Source organism: Thrips palmi, unplaced genomic scaffold (assembly GCF_012932325.1).
Source record: "Thrips palmi isolate BJ-2018 unplaced genomic scaffold, TpBJ-2018v1 HiC_scaffold_10, whole genome shotgun sequence".
Lineage (NCBI taxonomy): Eukaryota > Metazoa > Arthropoda > Insecta > Thysanoptera > Thripidae > Thrips > Thrips palmi.
Window position 1 is genome coordinate 1,676,683 of NW_023144621.1, and position 7,636 is coordinate 1,684,318.

Genomic DNA, 7,636 nt, shown 5'->3' on the forward strand with positions numbered 1-7,636 from the left:
TGTGCAACGGAATTACCCAAGCATTTGTTGTAATTTTAGGAAACATTTCATGTTTTTGTGACATTGTTGTAGTATTTTAGTCACGTTTGAGATGTATTTTGATCGTACCATTTCATAAGGCGGTGTTCACGAACTAATTTCATAAAATTAAGAAGATTTATGTGATGAATAATTCATAAAACGGCCTCTACGAATAAATTTCATAAAATAACGAAATGTTATTGTTACTTCACAGAGAATTTGTAAAAAAAATTTTCGTAAATTCACAATAATTTTTTACAGTGTGGCGCAAATTCATCGGAAACATTCAGGACATTTGAACTTGCTAGAATTTTTTAAAACAAGATCAAGCTGCAGCTTTTTATGTCTGTTAAGTGTGGACACACTATCCAAGATTTTGTCGCACACATAGCATTCAAAACCAATTTCTTCGGTGCTTCTCCGTTTTTTACTGTTGTCTTGTTGCTCCATGTCAATTTTTGTCTGATCATGATTGGTTACAAACTTTTTTTTTTAGGTAAAAGAAGAATCACACCTGGAAGAGCAATTCGTAATTTAGTCTTCTTTGTTAATCCATTGTGGATCAAATAAAGAAGTTTCAACAAATGAAATACGTATCGGCTTACTTGCTCGTCACTCTTCAATTGCTTCTTCTCCTCATGGCTAATATTATGAATGCTCTTCAAATTCCTCCTCAAAGCAAATTAAGTTGAGTGGTGGCACACTCGGAGCACTTATAGTCGAGCCAGCCAAAGGTGGCCCTTTTGGCGACCGTTGGAAATGCGGCGGCTGGCCGAAGCATTGGCGCTGCCGTCGCTCGGGCTACCCCCTCTATCTCCCGGACCGCCAATAGTAGCCGTTGTTCCGCCTAAACAACGGCCACTATTGGCGGTCGGGATGTGGAGGGGGTAGCCCGAGCGACGGCAGCGCCAATGCTTCGGCCAGCCGCCGCATTTCCAACGGTCGCCAAAAGGGCCACCTTTGGCTGGCTCGACTGTAAACGAATTGGATGGTTTTAGAAAGCCATGAAATTTCTCCAGGTGGCGGTTAAGCTGAATGCTGGGTAATTTTACGCCACATACATGGCATATGACATCCATCGTCAAAGGGACTGATATGCACGGTGGATTTCATCAGACGGAACAAGTGTTTTGGGGAAATCCCGCCGCATTTCGATACAAGTGGCGCCACCTGTGGCATAGCTTTGGAACTATAGGTCGGAAAACGCTCTGAGTGGTGGGGAGACCCCGAAGCTGCCCGGAGTCGAAGCGGTTCGGGTCGCGCGGTCGCTCGGATTCGGTAGGGGTTCGGGTGTGCAGATGTGCCAGGCATCTTCCTTCACGGGGACAGCCGTCCGCCCAGGCGACACCAGGCGCTCGCTCTGCGTCCCTCTCACGCGAGGTCCACTAGATCGGCCGAACCTTGGAGTAATACTGTTAGGGAGTCCTAACTAGAGCTGCACCTTTCTGTTTGCCAACGCCCTGAAGGCTTGATTTTCAACTTAGAGACTTTCCCAATAGCTCATCTTGTCACAAAAAGAGTGAGGATTTACGGGATGCAAACAGATTGGAGCTAACCCATACCGTTCTGGAGTTCAGGGCGTTTCTGTGCGTGGCACTAGGTGTCCGGCGAATAGGGTACTTTCGTAGATCCCTGAACCGGAAGCACACAGACGCCATGTTGGCGGAAGTAGATCAACTTGACACAGGAACGAGACGACAGTCAAACGTATCGGCCACACTTGAACATTAACAGTCGTTTTATACTTATTTGCAGTGCATGTGTGTCCCGCGAGCAACATTTGTACAGGTCCGCTAAAGCTTTGGATCCGGAGAGAGGTTAGTTTCCGGCCAATATGGCGTCTGCTTGCTTCCGGTTCAGGATCTACGAAAGTACCCTATCGTAGAGAGAGAAAGAGATAGTTTCTGAACTTTGCCACCATATAGCTCCTGACTGGGGCAACTTAGAAAGTTCTAGTTTTGAAAAATGGATTTAGAAGGCGAAGGAGATGGACGGGATGTAATCAGCATCGATGAATTCGGTCGGTTTCATGGAGTGCCTTTCCGACCGGGTGGTTTTCTCTCTCTAGCATTCGTCAGGACAGCTCGGCCCACCGCCGCGCCAGTTAGGACTCCCCACAGTATTACTCCAAGGCCGAACCATTCAGGAGTAGAGCGGACACACAAACACGGGTTAAGTTTTCCAATCCAACTCCACTGGAGTAACGGGCCTCGGTATCGCTCGGCCAACCAGCAACTTTGTCAACCTTGCTTATCATCAGGTGTTTCTTTGGAGCAGGCTCCTGCTGATGCATCTAAATGATTTGAAGCCCTGCGCACTTTCCCGGTGATAGATCGGTTTTGTGCACTCGCTACGACTGTATTATTCTCATCTATGCATCGGGGTTCTCTCACCCTACACACAAAAGATAATGCAACATTCCCATTTATTGCACGACACGCAACCTAAACATGTGCCCACACCGTGTACACTCTAAAAAAAATCAGTACAGAATTTTGTAACATGGTTACGCAGCTTTTTCAATAACATGTGTTACAGAAATTTGTATCACGATGGATACAATTTTTTTCTTTGTAACTTGGTTACAGAATTTCGTAACGGTTACAAAATTTGTAAACAGTCGTTATTCTTCCAAATCAAGCTTCAAAATGAGAATTTTGTTCGAACGTAGTCTCCGTGGGTCTGATTGAAGGTCCTTATGCCATCCTTCGAGTCACAACTTTCCCAGATGTCCTGAGAAGTCGGGAATCGAACCCCAAACTCTGGGTTGCGGCCCGCCACGCTACAAACTGCGCTGTGCGGACGCCGTGGGGGGAGCGGCGCAGGTAGCCGGTGACCTGAGCGCGCGTGGTAAGGGACGGAGGCCTTGCCAGCCAAGCTACACGAGAACTGAATCTCTTATTCAGAGTCGGGAAAAATAAAAGCACATGAAAACTCTAAGTTTAACTTGTCTCTATGGGCACTGCTGTTCAATTTTGCCGTTAAAACATTATGTTTTAATCTCTGATACAGAATTTGGTATCTAGTTACAATTTTCTGTATCAGTTATGTTACAACATAATATTGTACTTCATGTAAAAAATTCTGTATCAGCTCGAAAAGATTCATTTTTCTGAACCGGCACATCTGATACAAAATTTATATCACTTATACAAATATTTGTAACCAATGCAGGTGATACAAAATCCTGCATCAAAATTGATACAAAATTCTGTAACTTTTTTTAGAGTGTACACTTACCTATGCTATTTGCCCTACCTAGCCTGTGCCTGAAATTTAATCTACCTGCATCCCCACACTGTCAGAAATTTCCGAGAAAAAATGAAAAAATCATGGAGGTTTTCCGAAACATCCACACGAAGCTCTCTATAAAGGCAAACTCTGGATTTTTTCCGAAACGTTTCGGAATTTTGAACAAAAATGCATGCTTCAATGTTAGGAAATCACGAAAAAAATGTTTGTAACTGGTCAAACAAGGTAGGTGTACGCCAGACCGTGTCTTGCCGTAACAGGCTTCGCGATGCTGCGCTAGTATCGACAGTTCACGCCTGACATATACACCTTCCTTGGCCTGCGGCGCTAGCCTGCCGTCGGCAGGCTGCATTCCTACACAGACCGTAGAAATGGGCGTGATCTGCACAAACAATAGCATTTGGTGATAAATATCTCCACAAATGGGACTTACCTACGAGTCGGGGCTCAGAATGGGTTCTATTTTCGTCATCAGCACCCTCCAAAACATAGAAAACGGTAGGAAACTTGGCCACAAGTTGAAAGTACCTAAAAAGTTGCCTTTTTTCCATTTTTAAAGTGTTTTTTGGTTCATATGACCGAATCAATTGGGATAGAAAGCTGAATTTTGGTGTGTGGTGAGCCAATAACATGCCTAATGAGCCTGCAAAATCTCAGCCAGATCGGCAGAGCCGTTCAGGAGTAGTGCACACACACAAACGCGCGCGCCCACAAAATGTCTTTTAACCCCGCTGGAGTAACGGGCTTCGCTACCGCTCAGCCAAAAAGGAAACCCAGGTCATGATGACACATTAAGGAAATTCGTTACTTATTTTCCAATGGCAGGACTTCGGAGGAATCATCGGGTACATCAGGGACAGAAGTCGAAGCAAAAGACAGCAGTTCCTCAGGTACTACTTCGGAAAAGCCAGGATCATCGAGGTAATCTGCTTGAATAAGAAAAATTGCCTAGGTGATTAGGATTGTTTCGCCGTAATAAATTGAGTGACAATTGGACAGGGGGAAAGAGGACAGAGGGGGGCATTGTATTCGTGGTTAGTCTTAAAAGTCGTTGGAGGGCTGGGGCCCTAGGCTGCTGCGCCCTGCCGTGGGCTGGCTGTCACTGATTGTTCACTTGTGGTACAAACCTCAACATCAGCCAAATCCTCTTCCTTGGCATGCTCATTGATGGTTTCCAAATCATCTCTCTCCTTAAGCTGCAGTTCTTCTAGCAAATTGTGAAGGAAGTCTGCAAGCTTCACCTCATCATAGTGATTGGGTAAATTATGGATGGACATTGAATGTTTCAGCTAGGGGGTAAAGGAAAAGTGTTAAATGAAAGCGGATACGTACTGACACATTCTAAACAAGAAATTAAAGCTTTGTAAACTTACTTCGTCTTCGTTTCTTTTCCAATGCAGAGCCTGTGGAAGCAGCAGAGAGAGAACCAGAAGAACGAGCCAAGGAAGTTGCCAAGAAAGTAGGAGACTTAGCAGAAGATAAAGCAGATTAAACACATGAAATAGAACCCGCAGAAGATGAGGCAGAACTAGTAGAAGACCAAATAGAAATTAATGAAGATTTCAGAGTAGAGCCAGAAGGTGAAGCAACAAAAGGAGGAGACAATAGATGATGAGGCAGAACCAGTAGACAACAAAGCAGAACCACGAGAATTTTTTTTAGAAGAGCCAGGAAATGAGGCAGAGCTATTACATTAAGAAATACCAGATGGTGGGGCCACAGACATTTGCCATGCGTCCTCCTTTAACTCGGCCTTAATGGCATAAGCACAACAGAAACTTGAACAAGGAGACATGGCGAGTAGCTTCAGTGTTGAGGATTAGAACTGAAAAAACTGGTAACGAAATAAACGGAGCTGGCACACAACCCCAACCCAAACCATGGCAAGAGAGAGAATGAATTTTGATGACTGACAAGAAGGGTACACTGTTAAAAATCCAGCCGTTTTAGAATGAAAAATTAGTGCAAAGTTTAAAAACGACTACTGATGTTCTCAAACGGCAAATCTCTGTTTTAAAACAAAAAATAATAATTCTGGAAAGAAATTTTACCATTTGGTAATGAAAAATGCTTTTAAAAAACAAAAATCTGTTTGGAATCATAAATTTCGTGTTCACAAACGAAAAACACCATTCGCACAACGCCTTTTTCTGTTATATTCTTTAACAGAGGGCATTGTTTTAAAAATTTGCGTTATTTTTTCCGTTTGTAAATGGTGCGAGCCATTTCTACCTTTGTTCGTCATTTTCACCGAACTGGTTTCAGTAACTGACGGCATTACGATTCGGAATGGTCATCCGACATGTTGTGTATCATAAGACACTCTCAGATTAGACCAAATATTCCTCGTTTCGCGGCAACAAGCAAAAGTATTTTGGCTGCTTACGGCTGAACCACTCTGTTTGAGAACGGAAGTTTTTTAACAGTGTAGGGGGAACGGATCCAAAATCGAAAGTCGCGGCCAGATTAATTCATCTTACGGTCAAAATCTGGTCCATCTTGCCTCTTCAGCAACTTTACTAACCTGCCTGTACTTACTTGAATTGCAGTGTACGTGCATGGCATAGGTGCTTTCCTCGTTTAAGGGGGGGGGGGTAAAGCGAAATTTCGAATTTTTTCATGTTTTTTCAGCCTTCTATTCTTAGATATTGGTCACCCTGACATGAAAATGGACATCACCATTAGATTCTCCATGCCTTTTTACCATTTTACCATCTTTGGTTGGGGGTCTGGTGGCACTTTTTGAATTTTCGCAAACATTTCACATTTGGTCCATATTTGGGTTTTAATCCTTGCGCGCAGGATTTCAATTCCAAATGTTGTCCCAAAAATCTGACGAAGTTGCCACATCTTTTTAAGGTCAAAATGAAGAAGACAAGGGAGCCGGATTTCAAAAACATGTTTTCTTTCGCTATGAATCTTAAAAACTAGAATCATGACTGTTTTTATGCCGCTTTTGGACATTCATTGACCTGTAACTAAAGATTGAGACAAAATTTTGAAAAAAACTCTCCCTTGTCTTCTAGCTATTTGAACACTGAACATTTTAAGCTGTCGCACAACATTCTACCTCTTACGGTCTCCGAGATATCCTGCGCGCAAGGTAAAAAAAAAGATACCGAGGAAAACCGGTTTAAAGTTAAAGGGCCTAACCTAACCTCACAGTGATTGTACGAATTAGAAGCTCCCTATGCCGATTTGACGGTGCTGTGGGTCGAAATATGGTCAGGTTTGGTTGTACCAAGGCCCAAAGAGTCGAAAAAAAGCAAAAACCGAAAATCGATTTTCTTCACTTTACCCCCCCCCCCCCCCCCTTAAAGTGAGGTTCACAGGTAGATTTCAAGTTACGCAATCAAAACGGCTTACACACTCAACATCTTATAATCTTTTGTATACGTATTCCGATGGTTTTTCATCGTAAGGTACGCATAAATTTGCACATACGTAATATGCTTAATTTTTCATCGTATTACGCATGTGAATCATTGTATTACGCATGAATTTCATCGTATTACGCATGAATTTTATTGTAGTACGTATGTTCTCATTTAAACGTATGGCCCTTTCATCGTAAGAATCTGAGGGTGTACCGAGGGGGTAAACACTCGCGTAATACCCTGTACACAAAAACCGTGTATTACGCGTAATACACGTAACTGTAATATCATTTTTGTGCCAAATGAGCCAAATTTTGGCATTTTGATGCCGTAATACACGTGTAATAACCCTGTAATACAGCGTAATACCGCGTAATACCGAGTACTCTGTACACGATTTCTTGGAGTGGTTACCCCCTCGGGGTGTACGGCCCCACTCTCCCTTATCTTGAGAGGAAAACGGGAGGAGTGCACGCTGCCGCTGCCCGTGGGCCGAGGTCTGTCGCTTCCAGAGCTTCCGCCGATCGCCGCCAGGAGAGGACACTTGGCGCTAGGGTCGCGCCGAGCCGGTCGTCTGCGGGCTCGAGTCTGCAGGCGCGGAACCACATTTTGGTGCATGCAACTATGTGAAAACTAAACGCGTGAGACCCAAACAGAGTTTTGCCGTGGGTTCTTCAGAGCCTTAAGTGGTGTAAGATTACACAAATAAGTAGAATCTTTTCAAATACAACGCAAAATAAATGAAAACTGTCAGTAAGGTAGCCGCCAAGAGCGCCCTCCGTGGCCAACGGCGAATGGTGGAAGCTCTGGAAGCGACAGACATCGGCCCACGGCTCCGAACGGCAGTTTACGGCAAATTATTTATATTTAGGATTTTTTCTCTCAAAATTTAAGTTGATCTTCCACTAGTTCAAGTATTTCTGTATTCAAAAAAAATTGCCCGTGACCCTTTTGAAATCAGCCGTAGCCTAGCGAACCTGCACCAA